General features: G+C 44.9%; 1 protein-coding gene across 3 annotated transcripts in view; it reads left to right on the forward strand.

Moving 5' to 3' along the window:
- Positions 1–10,404: 10,404 nt before the first annotated feature.
- KIF4A (kinesin family member 4A) overlaps positions 10,405–16,433 on the forward strand; it is a 93,963-nt gene continuing 87,934 nt past the window's right edge. The window contains exon 1 of one of the 3 annotated variants that reach the window (XM_056539600.1): positions 10,405–10,476. The gene's annotated coding sequence lies outside the window, so the exon portion shown is untranslated. Of the gene's footprint in view, positions 10,477–10,539; positions 10,778–16,433 lie in introns of those variants that run through there. The other 2 variants (XM_056539598.1, XM_056539599.1) reach the window with 2 other exon arrangements.

Consider the following 16,433-nt stretch of genomic DNA (forward strand, 5'->3'; position numbering starts at 1 on the left):
CCTTCCAAAAGCCAAATTTGACTCCTTCTCTTCTGTTCATTGTAGTTCGCCTGCAGAGCATTTTAAATCCTACCATGGGGTATTTTCATACTCAGAAGAGATGGGGTTACAAATTTTGGGGGCATTTTCTCCCATTACCCTTTGTAAAAATGGTAAATTTTGGAAAAAACTGCACTTTAGTGAAACATTTTTTTTTTTCATTTACACATCCGACTTTATCGAAAAGTCATCAAACACCTGTGGGGTGTTAAGGCTCACTCTACCCCTTGTTTCGTGCCTTGAGGGGTGTAGTTTCCAAAATAGTATGCCATGTGTTTTTTTTTTTTTTATGTTCTGACACAATAGGGGCTTCCTAAATGCAACATGCCCCCCAAAAACCATTTCAGCAAAATTCACTCTCCAAAATCCCATTGTCGCTCCTTCCCTTCTGAGCCCACTACTGCACCCGCTGAACACTTCACGTGCCACCCCTCCTATCCCTGCTATTGGGCGTCCGGAGCGACGACCAATAGCAGATCGGGGGCGGGGGGGTTAACTTTCGTTTTCCCCGTCCTGCCCACCCACAATAGGGGGAGCAGGATGGGGAAACCGAAGAGGACCGAGCGCCGAAGTCCACTAACCCGTGCGGAGGCAGCGGGCGACGGTGATCAGCGGGTGGCTATGTCGTGCGGAAGAAGAGGACGGCTCCCTGGATCCTACGGAAGCCGGTGATTTGCCTAGCAACATCTGGAGGGCTACAGTCTGAGACCACTATACAGTGATCTCTAATCAGTAGCCCTCCAGATGCTGCAAAACTATAACTCCCAGCATGCCCACACAGCTGTTTGGGCATGCTGGAATATGTAGTTTTGCAACAGCTAGAGGGCTACAGTTTGAGACCACTATACAGTGGTCTCTAAACTGTATCCCTCCAGATCTTGCAAAACTACAACTCCTAGCATGCCCAAACTGCTCTTTGCTGTCTGGGCATGCTGGGATTTGTAGTTTTGCAACTTCTGGAGGGTCACAGTTTGGAGATCACTGTGCAGTGGTCTATAAACTGTAGCCCACCAGATGTTGCAAAACTGCAAATCTCAACATGCCCAAACAGCAAACAGCTGTCTCGGCATGCTGGGAGTTGTAGTGAGTTGTAGTTGCGTACCTCCAGCTGTTGCATAACTACATCTCCCAGCATGCCCTTCGGTGATCAGTACATGCTGGGAGTTGTAGTTTTGCAACAGCTGGAGGCACACTGGTTGGAAAATACTGAGTTAGGTAACAGAACCTAACTGAAGGTTTTCCAACCAGTGTGCCTCCAGCTTTTGCAAAAGTACAATTACCAGCATGCACGGTCTGTCAGTACATGCTGGGAGTTGTAGTTTTGAAACAGCTGGAGGTTTGCCCCCCCCCCATGTGAATGTACAGGGTACATTCACACGGGCAGGTTTACAGTAAGTTTCCTGCCTCAAGTTTGGGCTGCGGCAAATTTTTTGCCACAGCGCAAACTCCTAGCGGAAAACTCACTGCAACACGTCAGTGCGAATGTACCCTTAAAACACTACACTACACTAACACATATTAAAGGGTAAAACACAACATATACACCCCCTTACACTGTACCCCCCAATAAAAAATGAAAAACTTATTGTACAGCAGTGTTTCCAAAACGGAGCCTCCAGCTGTTGCAAAACAACAACTCCCAACATTTCTGGACAGCCACTGACTGTCCAGGCAAGCAGGGAGTTTAGCAACAGCTGTAGGCACCCTGTTTGGGAATCACTGGCGTAGAATACCCCTATGCAATCCCTAATTTAGTCCTCAAATGCGCATGGCGCTCTCTCATTTCGGAGCCCGGCCGTATTTCAAGTAAACAGTTTAGGCCCACATATGGGGTATTTCTTCTGAGTAAGAACAAGTAACCCCATATGTTGATGTAAAGTGCTCTGCGGGCGAACTACAATGCTCAGAAGAGGAGCGCCATTAGGATTTTGAAGCGAAAATTTGTTCGGAATTGAAGGCCACGTGTGTTTACAAAGCCCCCATAGTGCCATAACAATGGACCCCCCCCCACATGTGACCCCATTTTGGAAACTGCACCCCTCATGTAATGTATTAAGGCGTGCAGAGAGCATTTACGCCCCACAGGTGTCTGACAGATTTTTGGAACAGTGGTCTGTGAAAATGAAAAATTTAATTTTTCATTTGCACAGCCACTGTTCCAAAGATCTGTCAAACGCCAGTGGGGTTTAAATACTCACTGAACCCCTTATTAAATTCTGTGAGGGGTTTAGTTTCCAAAATGGGGTCACATGTGGGGGGTCCACTGTTTTGGCACCACGGGGGGTTTTGTAAATGCACATGGCTCCTGACTACCATTCCAAACAAATTATCTTTCCAAAAGCTCAATGGCGCTCCTTCTCTTTTGAACATTGTAGTTCGCCCTAAGAGCATTTTACGTCCTAACATGGGATATTTTCATACTCAGAAGAGATGGGGTTACAAATTTTGGGGGGCATTTTCTCCCATTACCCTTTTGTAAAAATGGTAAATTTGGGGAAAAAACTGCACTTTAGTGAAAATTTTTTTTTTTTTCATTTACACATTCAATTTTAACGAAAAGTCATCAGACACCTGCAAAATACCCTGTTAAGGCTCACTGGACCCCTTGTTACGTACCTTGAGGGGTGTAGTTTCCAAAATGGTATGCCGTTGTGGGGTATGGAAATACCCCATATGTGGCCCTAAACTGTTGCCTTGAAATATGGCCTAGTGAGAGAGCGCCATGCGCATTTGCGGCCTAAATTAGGGAATTTCATAGGGACGGACCAAAATGCAAGCATGGCGCTTGCCTCCTTCACCAAAAATGGCCTTCGGCAGTGTTTCACAAACAGGGTGCCTCCAGCTGTTGCAAAACTCTAAGCATGCCTCGTCAATGGCTGTCCCGCAATGCAGGGGGTTATTTTGCAACAGCTGGAGGCTCCGTTTTGAAAACGGTGTCATACGTGACATTTTTCATTTTTACTGGTTGGGGGGGGGGGCAGTGTAAGGAAGTGTAGTGTATATGTAATGTTTTACTCTTTATTTTGTGTAGGTGTAGTGTAGTGTTTTTCGGGTACATTCACATGGGCGGATTCACAGTGAGTTTCCCACTGGGAGTTTGAGCTGCAGTGGAAAATCTGCTGCAACTCTGCGGGAACCTCACTGTAAACCCCCGCCCATGTAGATGTACCCTGTAGATTCACATGGGGGGAGCTCAAGCTGTGGCAAAACTACAACCCCCAGCATGCACTGACAGACTGTGCATGCTTGGAGTTGTAGTTATGCAACAACTGGAGCCACACTGGTTGGGAAACACTGAGTTACCACAGTGTTTCCACACTAGTGCACCTCCAGCTGTTGAAAAACTACAACTCCCAGCATGCATGCTCTGTCAGTGCATGCTGGGAGTTGTAGTTTTGCAACAGCTGGAGGCACAACACTGAGTTAGGAAACAGACAATGTTTGCCAACCAGTTGTTGCAAACTACAACTTACAGCATACCTGGACAGCTGAAGGGCATGCTGGGAGTTGTAGTTATGCAACAACTGGAGGAGAACTATTTGGAGACCACTGTGTAGTGGTTTTCAAACTGTAGCCCTCCAAATGTTGCAAAACTTCAACTCCAAGCATGCCCAGGCATTCTGGGAGTTGTAGTTCAGCAACATCTGAAAGGCCAGATGTTGCCAAACTACAACTCCCAGCATGCCTGGACTGTCTGGACATGCTGCACAGTGGTCTCCAAACTGTGGCCCTCCAGATGTTGCAAAACTACAACTCCCAGCATGCCTAGACAGCCAAAGGCTGTCTGGGCATTCTGGGAGTTGTAGCTGTTAATCTCCAAAAGGCATCAGTGAAGATCACTTACTCACTTCTGCCGCTGATGGTGACAATGCAGACTGCTGAAGGTCCTCCAAGTTCCTGCTGCTGGTCCTCCAGGTATCTGCCAACAGTCCCCCCGCCTCAACGGCCCCCGCAGCCATCGCTCTTCTCCCGCTCTGCCCAGACTTCCAGGGGCAGGCAGAGCGGGAGTCTCTGACAGTTCCGATCATCCCTATTTTCCGGCCGATCGGGTCACCAGAGACCCGATCAGCCCGGAAAAGCTGTGATTCCCCAGTCAGAATTCTGTCCTGGGATGGCTGCTGATAGATATCAGCAGTCATCCCGTTCCGATCACCGCCCCATGCGCGACTGTGAACGGAAACGCCAAGGGCGTACAGGTATGCCCTTGGTCCTTAATGGGTAGCTATCATTTAAAAAAAGTTTTTATATGTTAAAGAGAAAGTTATTTCTAATACCTTTCTAAATATTTGATAATAAATTATTATTTTTTTTTTTTTTATGTTTATTTTAACTTGGGAAAACCCACCACTAGGGGGCTCCCTACATGTCCTGGCTGCAAAATTTCGGACTCATGCTGCTGGCCTGGCATGAGTCCGAAATCTGACTGCATCCGTGACACGTGACCAGCACAGCGCTGCTTCCAAGGCTTACATTGTATTCCCAGCTCAGGAGGCTTCTGCTGGAAATCCCTTTTAGAGCAGGGACTCCTGTCAGGGCTCCTATATAGTGAGCAGCGATGCACTGTACACCGCTGTTTACTGTACAGGCTGCAGAGTTAATAGCATCACTATTGAACTCCTTACACTCCATATTCTGGGTACTTTGCAACAACCCCATGGAATGCAGAACCCGCACATTTATTGAGAGTTTAGTAGCATATTTGCTTAATATTAAAGTCTATTAAAAGTTTCATATATACAAATGTGGTATCAATAAAAAGTACAGATCACGGCACAAAAAATTTGCCCTCATACCGCCGCTTATACGGAAAAATGAAAAAGTTATAGTTCATCAAAATAGGGGGAATTTAAATGCACTAATTTGGCTAAAAAGTTGGGTATTTTATTTAAAGCAGTACAATAATAGAAAAGTATGTAATCATGGGTATCATTTTAATCGTATTGACCCACAGAATAAAGAAAACATGTAATTTTTACCATAAATTGTACAGCGTGAAAACGAAACCCTCCAAAATTTGCAACATTGCGGTTTTCTTTTCCATTTCCCCACACATATAGTATTTTTTAAATGTTGCCATACATTATATGGTAAAATCAGTGATGTCATTACAAAGGACAACTGTTCACGCAAAAAAAAAAGCCATCATACTCGTCTGTGGATGGAAATATAAAAGAGTTAGGACTTTTAGAAGATGAGGAGGAAAAAACTAAAATTCTTAAATAAAATTGTCTGCGTCCTTAAAGGAGAACTCCAGAACATAAAAATTGTCCCCATAGTGCCGGCAGTAAAAAAAATAAAGATGTACATACCTTCCTCCGCTCCCCCGGGGCCTCCAGTAACCGGCTCCGGTTTCCGCCACGATCCACTTCCTGGTTGCCGGTGGTCGGATGAGTCATACTGCGCTTAGCCAATCACCGGCTGCAGTGAAGTCCCGACTCAGCCGACGATAGGCTGAGCGGCAGTGTGACGTTTTCGGCCCCGGCCGCAGGTGCCGATGTAGTGAAGAATTTTGTGTCCTGAAGCGTTTTCACACTGCCGCTCAGCCTATCGCCGGCCGAGTCTGACTTCGCTGGAGCTGGTGATTGGCTGAGTGCAGTAAGACTCTCCGACCACTGGCAACAAGGAAGTGGATAGCGGCAGAGACCGGAGCCGGTTACCGGAGGCCCCGAGGGAGCGGAGGAAGGTATGTAGATCTTTATTTTTTTACTGCCGGCAGTATGGGCCACAATTTTTATATTCCGGAGTTCTCCTTTAAGGCCTAAATGGGCTGTGTCCTTAAAAAACAAAAACAAACAAACAACAAATGTTACAGGGTACATTCACAGGGACAGGTTTACAGTAAATTTCCTGCTTCAAGTTTGGGCTGCGGCAAATTTTTCGCCGCAGCGCAAACTCCTAGCGGTAAATTCACCGTAACACGCCAGTGCGAATGTACCCTAAAAACACTACACTACACTAACACATAATAAAGAGTAAAACACTACATATATTCGTTTATTTAAATCCCTATAGATTCCCTTTTGGGAATCCAAAAAAACCCTGTTTTCCCATATACTACTTAACTTATTAAAATTCCATATGCTTTATTATATACTACACACTATTTAAAAACAAATAGCACTGTTTTCTCTATTTGCAATTTTGATGAGGTCATCAATCAAAATGGCATGTCCAATGTGTGGAGCTTCTCTGGCAGGCGCACCCCATTGGCTAGGATAACATCCTGTAATTAATTAGTGACGCCACAAACAGAGGCTATAAGAATGACCGACATCGCATCCACGCTCAGTTGCCCGCTACCTCTTGATAACGCTACGTCGTAGCGAAACATGTTGAGGGGGGCAGAGTGGAGTTTTTAACAATCATAGCACTGCTGCTCCTTGCAATCTACTGAGTGTGACCTGCAGGCACACGGGGTTGCTTTAAGATAAACACATCATAAATAGCAGAGATATCTGCGCAAGCAAATGACCTTATCAAAATAGCAAATAGAGAAAACAGTGCTATTTGTTTTTAAATAGTGTGTAGTATATAATAAAGCATATGGAATTTTAATAAGTTAAGTAGTATATGGGAAAACAGGGTTTTTTTTGGATTCCCAAAAGGGAATCTATAGGAATTTAAATAAACACTACATATACACCCCCTTACAGTGCAAACTCCTAGCGGGAAACTCACCGTAAATGCCCGCCAGTGTGAATGTACCCTAAAAACACTACACTTACACTAACACATAATAAAGGGTAAAACACTACATATACACCCCTTTACACTGCCCCCCCCCAATAAAAATTTAAAACGTATTGTACGGCAGCGTTTCCAAAACGGAGCCTCCAGCTGTTGCAAAACAACAACTCCCAGCATTTCCGGATATCCACTGACTGTCCAGGCATGCTGGGAGTTTAGCAACAGCTGGAGGCACCCTGTTTGGGAATCACTGGTGTAGAATACCCCTATGTCCACCCCTATGCAATCCCTAATTTAGTCCTCAAATGCGCATGGCGCTCTCTCACTTTGGAGCCCTGTCGTATTTCAAGGAAACAGTTTAGGGCCATATATGGGGTATCGCCGTACTCAGGAGAGATTGCACTACAAATTTTGGGTGTCTTTTTTTCCTTTTACAGCTTGTGTAAAGGAAAAGTTGGGGGCTACACCAGCCTGTTAGTGTAAAAAAATAAAAAAAATTACACTAACATGCTGGTGTTGCCCCATACTTTTTATTTCCACAAGCCGTAAAAGGAAAAAAAAGACCCCCAAAATTTGTAACGCAATTTCTCCTGAGTATGGAAATACCCCAGATGTGGGCGTAAAATGCTCTGCGGACGCACAACAAGGCTCAGGAATGAGAGCGCACCATGTACATTTGAGGCCTAAATTGGTGATTTGCACAGGGGTGGCTGATTTTAGAGCGGTTCTGACAAACGCAAAAAAAAAAAAAAAATACCCACATGTGACCCCATTTTGGAAATTACATCCCTCACCGAACGTGACAAGGGGTATAGTGAGCCTGAACACCCCACAGGTGTTTGACAAATTTTCATTAAAGTTGGATGGGAAAATGAAAAAAATTATATTTTTTCACAAAAATGCTGGTGTTACCCTAAATTTTTCATTTTCACAAGGAAAAATAGGAAAAAGCCCCCCGAAATTTGTAACCCCATCCTGTAACCCCATATTTGTAACCCCTGAGTAAGAACATACCCCATATGTGAATTTAAAGTGCTCTGCGGGTGAACTACAATGCTCAGAAGAGAAGGAGCGCCATTGGGATTTTGTAGAGAAAATTTGACCGGAATTGAAGGCCACATGTGTTTACAAAGCCTCCAAAGTGCCAGAACAATGGACCCCCGACACATGTGACTCCATTTTGGAAACTACACCCCTCACGTAATGTAATAAGGGGTACATTGAGAATTTACGCCCCACAGGTGTCTGACAGATTTTTGGAACAGTGGTCCGTAAAAATGAAAAATTAAAATTTTCATTTGCACAGCCCACTGTTCCAAAGATCTGTGGGGTGTAAATACTCACTGCACCCCTTATTAAATTCTGTGAGGGGTGTAGTTTCCAAAATGGGGTCACATGTGGGGGGATCCACTGTTCTGGCACCATGGGGGGCTTTGTAAACGCACATGGCCCCTGACTACCATTCCAAACGAATTATCTTTCCAAAAGCTCAATGGCGCTCCTCCTCTTCTGAGCATTGTAGTTCGCCAGCAGAACATTTTATGTCCTAACATGGGGTATTTCCATACTCAGAAGAAATGGGGTTACAAATTTTGGGGGTCATGTTCTCCTATTACCCCTTGTAAAAATGTAAAATTTAGGGGAAAACTGCATTTTAGTAAAAAAAAACTATTTTTTTCATTTACACATCCAAGTTTAACGAAAAGTCGTCAAACACCTGTGGGGTGTTAAGGCTCAGCGGACCCCTTGTTACGTTCCTTGAGGGGTGTAGTTTCCAAAATAGTATGCCATGTGGGTATTTTTTGCTGTTCTGGCACCACAGGGGCTTCCTAAATGCGACATGACCCCAAAAAAACATTTCAGCAAAAGTTGCTTTCAAAAAGCCAAATGTGACTCCTTCTCTTCTGAGCATTGTAGTTTGCCCGCAAAGCATTTTTCTTCCTAACATGGGGTATTTCCATACTCAGAAGAGATGGGGTTACAAATTTGGGGGGGCATTTTCTCCCATTACCCTTTGTAAAAATGGTAAATTTGAGGGAAAAACTGCACTTTAGTGTGAATTTTTTTCCATTTACACATCCGATTTTAACGAAAAGTTGTCAAACACCTGTGGGGTGTTAAGGCTAACTGGACCCCTTGTTACGTGCCTTGAGGGGTGTAGTTTCCAAAATAGTATGCCATGTGGTGTTTTCTGCTCTTCTGGCACCATAGGGGCTTTCTAAATGTGACATGCCCCCCAAAAACCATTTCAGAAAAATTCACTCTCCAAAATTCCATTGTCGCTCCTTCCCTTCTGAGCCCTTTACTGCGCCCACCGAACGCTTGACATACACATATGAGGTATTTCCTTACTTGAGAGAAATTGGGTTACAAATTTTGGAGGGCTTTTTCTCCTATTACCACTTGTAAAAATTCAAATACTGGGTCTACAAGAACATGCGAGTGTAAAAAATGAAGATTTTGAATTTTCTCCTTCACTTTGCTGCTATTCCTGTGAAACACCTAAAGGGTTAACATACTTACTGAATGTCATTTTGAATACTTTGAGGGGTGCAGTTTTTATAATGGGGTCATTTGTGGGGTATTTCTAATATGAAGGCCCTTCAAATCCACTTCAAAACTGAACTGATCCCTGAAAAATTCTGATTTTGAAAATTTTGTGAAAAATTGGAAAATTGCTGCTGAACTTTGAAGCCCTCTGGTGTCTTCCAAAAGTAAAAACATGTCAACTTTATGATGCAAACATAAAGTAGACATATCGTATATGTGAATCAATATATAATTTATTTGGAATGTCCATTTCCTTATAAGCAGAGAACTTCAAACTTAAAAAAACTGCAAAATTTTCAATTTTTTCCTAAAATTTTGGATTTTTTCACCAAGAAATGATGCAAGTATCGACAAAATTTTACCACTAACATAAAGTAGAATATGTCAGGAAAAAACTATCTCGGAATCAGAATGAAAGGTAAAAGCATCCCAGAGTTATTAATGCTTGAAGTGACAGTGGTCAGATGTGCAAAAAATGGCCGGGTCCTTAAGGTATATTTGGGCTGGGTCCTTAAGGGGTTAATAAACATATTTGGTATCGCCGCATGCGTAAATGTCCAAACTATCAAAATATAATGTTAATGATCCCGTACGGTGAATGGCGTAAACGTAAAAAATAAAAAAGTCCAAAATGCTGCTTTTCTTGTCACATTTTATTAAAAAAAATTAATAAAAAATTATCTAAAAGTTTAGTTTTAAACTCTGAAGACAATCTCTTTTATTGAGCCTTATTAGGCTGTGTTCACATATTTTGTCGAATGAGCGATACCACAATGAATTACTGCATGCTGCAAATTGTAAATAGTTGCGGTACCGCTAATTAGCCGCAACATGTGAACACAGTCTTGGGGACCTAAAGCACAGTATTGTCCTTTATATTCACAATCCATAGCAGTGTTACCAGGGGGGGGGGGGCGCCTTGCAAAGCTACGTATTTCAGCATGCCCGAACAGCTGGAGGAAACCTGGTCGGGAAAAAACTGACCTATAGCATCACGTCTTACTATCGTGTACAATGCGCAGGCGCAAACGCCACACATAATGGGCGTTGCACTATAGGCTTTAAAAATTGGGCATGCGCAGTTAGTTTTTTTTTTTTTAGTCTGCAGGAGCGCGCAAGTGCTTTCGATCTTAGTTTACAAGTTGGTTTCTGTGTTCCTGCCCAGCACTCAGCAATTCACTCCTCCAACTGCATATAAGCGTTACGTGATTTTCTTTTTATTTAAAAAGCTGGGGTTCACTTTTAGTCACATTTCGGGTACGTTGCCCCTAACAAAGATGTCGGCTGAATACTAAGCGCCTGCGTGCTCGCTCTCTGGACGGAAGGGTGAAATAAGCCGCTGCGCTCTGATTGGTCGGTTCAAGAAATTGGGCATTTTGAACGTTTGGCGGTTTTTGAAGTCAGATCCGGCCGCACGGTAGAGGGGAGAAGAGAGCTGCTGTACCGGGCGCGGAGTTCCACTGAAGGCGGGTGAGCGGACGTGCCCCACAACCCCTCCTAGGTGTGTACTGCCCCCAGTCCTGCCCGTTATACATACCTTCTATTATCTCCGCTGGGCGGGGGGACACAGCCTGTTGTCCTCGGCTATCAGCCATTTCAGTCAGGCAGAAGCGTTTCTCAGTTGCAGCAGTTCTTGTGCACCATGTACAGTAGGAGTTCAGCTCTGGCTGCTGTGTTCCTCATCTCATGCTTTTCCCTGACTATCAGTTTTTTTGGCTGTGATGCCGACATTACTCTTTTAAGCACTGTTTCCCAACTAGTGTTCCTCCAGCTGTTACAAAACTACAACGCCCAGCATGCCCGGACAGCCAAAGGCTGTCCGGGCATGCTGGGCGTTGTAGTTTTGTAACAGCTGGAGGAACACTAGTTGGGAGTGCTATATAAATAAAGGGGTTATTGTTTGTTTGGGGTACGGTCAGTAGGGCACATATACACTATATATATATATATATATATCACACACACACACACACACACACACACACACACACACACACACACACACACAGGGGATCTGTTTCAGGTAGCGATGATTGAACTTACAGTAAATTCGATTCGTCACAAACTTCTCGGCTCGGCAGTTGATGACTTATCCTGCATAAATGAGTTCAGCTTTCAGGTGCTCAGGAAAGAGTCTCCTAGGACTGTATCCACCTTTTCCAGCTCACGGGAGCACCTGAAAGCTGAACTAATTTATGCAGACTAAAGTCATCAACTGTTGAGCCGAGAAGTTTGTGACTAATTGAATTTACTGTAAGTTCGCTCATCTCTAGTTTCAGGCCTACATCATTCAGCCCCTTGTTGTGGCATTAGTGATGATGCACTGTACTGGTTTTGTTGTGTAGCACTATGGGATCTTAGGCCCCTTTCACACTGATGTTGTGCACTGTCAGTTTTTATTTTTTTTTATATTTGTGCCTTAATAGATGTTCTTTTTAATGGGGCACAATGGGAAACGAGTGCCGACATCTCCTTTACTATTATGGGGTCCGTCGGGCACCGTTTATTTTCGCTGGGGAAAAAATGTTGCCTGATGTTTTTTTTTCCTCCCGTTATTCTCCCCGGCTTGCCGTGTCCAAACGGCAGTGTGAATGAAGCCTTATTGTTGCCAGTGCTATAATGTCTCCATAAGCAGATGCTGTAGTGATGTGAAGGGCTTTTCTTGTCAGTGCCCAGTAGAGCTGTATGTGATGCCAACAAATGCAACCAGTCCGCTAGCGGGATTTTGATTGCAGAAGCGTCCAGTTGTTTTCAATAGGTTTCTGGTGCAACGTTCACACTATAGAATTTCCGTGGCGGATGTTCAGTCACCTCTTTAAAATGTCCTAGGGAAAGTGTTTATTGTATGTGGTCTTGTCAAGGATGCCTTAAAGGAGAACTCCAGAACATAAAAATTGTCCCCCATAGTGCCGGCAGTAAAAAAAAATAAAGATGTACGTACATACTAGGGATCGACCGATTATCGGTTTGGCCGATATTATCGGCCAATAATCACGATTTTGGGCATTATTGGTATTGGCAATTACCTTGCCGATAATGCACCGCGACCGCCCGACCCGCCGCACCGCATCGCATCGCACCCCCCACCGCACCGCCCCGGCCCCATTGCCTCCCCCATCTCCGGTTTTATTATTACCTGTTCCCGTGGCCCACTACTTGTGGCTCCTGCTGCGTCCTGCGTTACGCTGTGCGCAATGACGAGTGCGACGTGACGTCGCAGTCAGTGTGCACAGTGACGGCTCAGGAGGATGCCACCGGAGCCAGATGTAGAGTGGACCCCGGGCCCAGGTAATTATAAAACCGGGGATGGGGGAGGCAATGGGGCCGGGGCAGTGGGGGGTGCGAAGGGTGCAGGGGTGGAGGTGATAGGACTCAGGACCCCCGGACAGGCAGGGGGAGAGTAGCAGGTGGCGGTCTATGGCACCGCAAAAGCCACTGCAGCGCATTGATATAAAGCGCCCGCTTTAAATCAATGATCTGCAGCGCTGTCGCGGAGGGATAAATAGCCGATAACTTGTACCAGGAATATCGGTATAAGTTATCGACTATCAGCCCTAACCTCCACCGATTATCGGTATCGGCCCTAAAAAAAAAAACATTATCTGTCAATCCCTAGTACATACCTTCCTCTGCTCCCCCGGGGCCTCCGGTAACCGGCTTCGGTCTCCGCCGTGAACCTCTTCCTGGTGGTCGGAGAGTCTTACTGCGCTCAGCCAATCACCGGCTGCAGTGAAGTCCCGACTCGGCCGGCAATAGGCTGAGCGGCAGTGTGACGTTTTCGGCCCCAGACGCAGGTGCCGGTGTAGTGAAGAATTTTGTGTCCTGAAGCATTTTCACATCGCCGGCTGTCTGACTTCGCTGCGGCTGGTGATTGGCTGAGCGCAGTATGATTCATCCGACCACCGGCAACCAGGAAGTGGATGGCGGCGGAGATCGTAGACTTTTACCGGAGGCCCCGGGGGAGTGGAGGAAGGTATGTAAATCTTTATATTTTTTTTTACTGCTGGCACTATGGGGGACAATTTTTATATTCCGGAGTTCTCCTTTAAGGTGAGGCCTTAAAGGAAACCAATTATCAGATTTTACCCTATATAACGCTTGGTAAAGGGTTATATAGGGTAAAATCTTTATTTTCGCCATTCCCGGGGGACGCTCCTGCCTCCAGGGATGGTGAAGATATGAAGTTATAAACTAGTCTCTGCCGCCGCCGTAAGTAGTCACCTGGGCGGGGAGCTCTTCTCATCTACTCCCGTTCTTCGGCCGGCAGCGACGCCCCCTCCGCATGATTGACGGGCCGCGTCATCGCTCTGCTCCGTCTGTTCAGTGAGCGGAACGATCAATCAAGCGGAGGGGGCGTCGCTGCCGGCCGAAGAACAGGAGTAGATGAGAAGAGCTCCCCGCCCAGGTGACTACTTGCGGCGGTGACTTATAACTTCATATCTTCACCATCCCTGGGGGCAGGAGCATCCCCCGGGAATGGTGAAAATAAAGATTTTACCTTATATAACGCTTTGCCAAGAGTTATATAGGATAAAATCTGATGATTGGTTCCCTTTAAACTGTGAGATACCACCGCTGTGCTATTTTGCGGAGTGTCGACATAAGCAAATTCACACCAGACAATGTTGGTATAAATCCCCTTCTCAGCACTGACTCCCAAGGAGTTCTGCTCTTTATTAGAAAATCACATTAGTTTTTACAATTGACAAAGGGGAAAGTAAAACTCGCATCATCAAATCATCGTTTTATATGCTGATTGGGCATTTGAGCGTGGCGTAGCATAGGTCCCTTATGTTGCATCTTCTCTATCTTGAAATTTTTCCATCCTTCCACAAAGCCCAATGTTTAGACTTCTTGTATCTTCAGGCTCCTTCCCAAGGTTCTCATCTTAATTACAGGCAAAGAGCAGCTGAACTGTTTTGAATTAAGGAAAACAAAGTTCTTCCGCAATATTTTAGCAATGGCATATAGCATTTAGCAAAGGCATATGAATCTAGATATAGCGATCAATATAACAGAATATTATAGACCCAACAGTTTGAGTGTTCACATCCCGACCAATCACTTTAAGCAGGGATAGTAGTAACTTGTGGAGGCTCCCTTCTCTCTCTGCTCTCTCAGTGAGACTGTACTATATACTTGCATTATGAGACTGTCTTGGTCATTTGAAACTGAACCGGGAAGAATATGCTCCCCAGCTTGTTCTAGTGATCAGTTGGGATCTGAACACTCAGACCTTGACCAGTCCTTTTTTTTTTTTCTGACATTGCCTTTTTAACCCCTTAACGACCAAGGACTTATATTTACGTCCTTGGCCGGCTCCCGCGATATAACGCGGGGTCACGCGGAGACCCCGGGTCATATCTGGTCGCTCCCGGCATCTGATGCCGGGACCCGGGGCTAAAAGCACGCGGCAGCGATCGTGGTGCCGCGCGCTATTAACCCTTTAGACGCGGCTTTCAAATTTGAACGCCGCGTCTAAACCGAAAGTGAAAGCTGCCCGGCTGATCAGGGGCTGATCAGGACTACCACAGTGAAAATGCGGTGTCCCGATCAGCTGGGACACGAACGGAGGTCCTCTTACCTGCCTCCGGCATGTCCCCTCGGCGATTGATTGCTCCAAGCCTGAGATTCAGGCTTGAGCAATCGACCACCGATAACCCTGATCACTGCAAAGCTATGGCTTTGCAGTGAACAGGTTATAAGATCAGTGTGTGCAGTGTTATAGGTCCCTATGGGAGCTATAACACTGTAAGAAAAGTGTGGAAAAAAAAAAAAAGTTAAATGTGATTTAACCCTTTCCTTAATAAAAGTTCAAATCACCCCCCTTTTCCCATAAAAAAATACCATGTAAATAAAATAAATATAAACATATGTTTATATCGCCGCGTGCGTAAATGTCCGAAGTATAAAAATATATCATTAATTAAACCGCACGGTCAATGGCGTACGCGCAAAAAAAATTCCAAAGTCCAAAATAACGTCTTTTTGGTCGCTTTTTATGTCATGAAAAAATGAATAAAAAGCGATCAAAAAGTCCTATCAAAACAAAAATGGTACCGCTAAAAACTTCAGATCACGGCGCAAATACCGCCCCATATGTGGGAAAATAAAAGTTATAGGGGTCAGAAGATGACTATTTTAAACAAATAAATTTTCCTGCATGTAGTTATGATTTTTTTCCAGAAGTACGACAAAATCAAACCTATATAAGTAAGATATCATTTTAATCGTATGGACCTACAGAATAAAGATCAGGTGTCATTTTTACCGAAAAATGTACTGATTGGGAAATGGAAGCCCCCAAAAGTTACAAAATGGCGTTTTTTTTCTTTTCGTTGCACAGTTATATTTTTTTTCCGTTTCGCCGTAGATTTTTGGGTAAAATGACTGATGGCACTGCAAAGTAGAATTGGTGGCGCAAAAAATAAGCCATATGGATTTTTAGGTGCAAAATTTAAAGGGTTAAGATTTTTAAAAGGTGAGGAGGAAAAACGAAAGTTCAAAAACAGAAAAACCCGTGGTCCTTAAGGGGTTAAAGGGGTTGCCCCCTGATACCACTAGCTGCCACTCCGATGGACAGTCCCTGCTGAGCATTTCTTCCTGGTGACATCCTGACTCACAGAAAAGTGGGAATTCGATGGCAGAAACAGCCACGGATTACAAGAACCAAGGTCCGGTGTTCCTCAGGTGACTGGATCGGCAGTGTGCATGCTTGGCTAGTTCTATGTTCAAAAGTGAATGAAGAGGTAGCTCAGCATACAAATTGCTGATCAATCTACCTGGGGAACAAGGGGAAGCTTGTTCTTGTGATCCACAGGGCTACCAGTGGTCTGCCCCATCTAGTCATACCTCCCCTGATCGGATATTGATGGGTTATTTGCTTTAAATCCTTAAAGGAAATCTGTCACCAGTGTCACCTGCACTAACCTGTCGGTACCAACAGTGCAGGTGACACTGATGAAAACGGTACTCTCCTGGTCCCGATCCACGGGGATCTTCAGTAATCTCTGTTAGCTCCGCTCTGGGCACCCGGCTTGGGGCACGGGCAGAGCTTAGTGACGTCACCTCTGCTGTTCTCACAGCGGGACCAAGCAGGGAGCAGCAGCGTTGATGTCACTAAGCTCCACCCATGCCCCTGCTTCTCGCAGCAGCAG

The sequence above is a fragment of the Hyla sarda genome, chromosome 9, assembly GCF_029499605.1.
Source record: "Hyla sarda isolate aHylSar1 chromosome 9, aHylSar1.hap1, whole genome shotgun sequence".
Classification (NCBI taxonomy): domain Eukaryota; kingdom Metazoa; phylum Chordata; class Amphibia; order Anura; family Hylidae; genus Hyla; species Hyla sarda.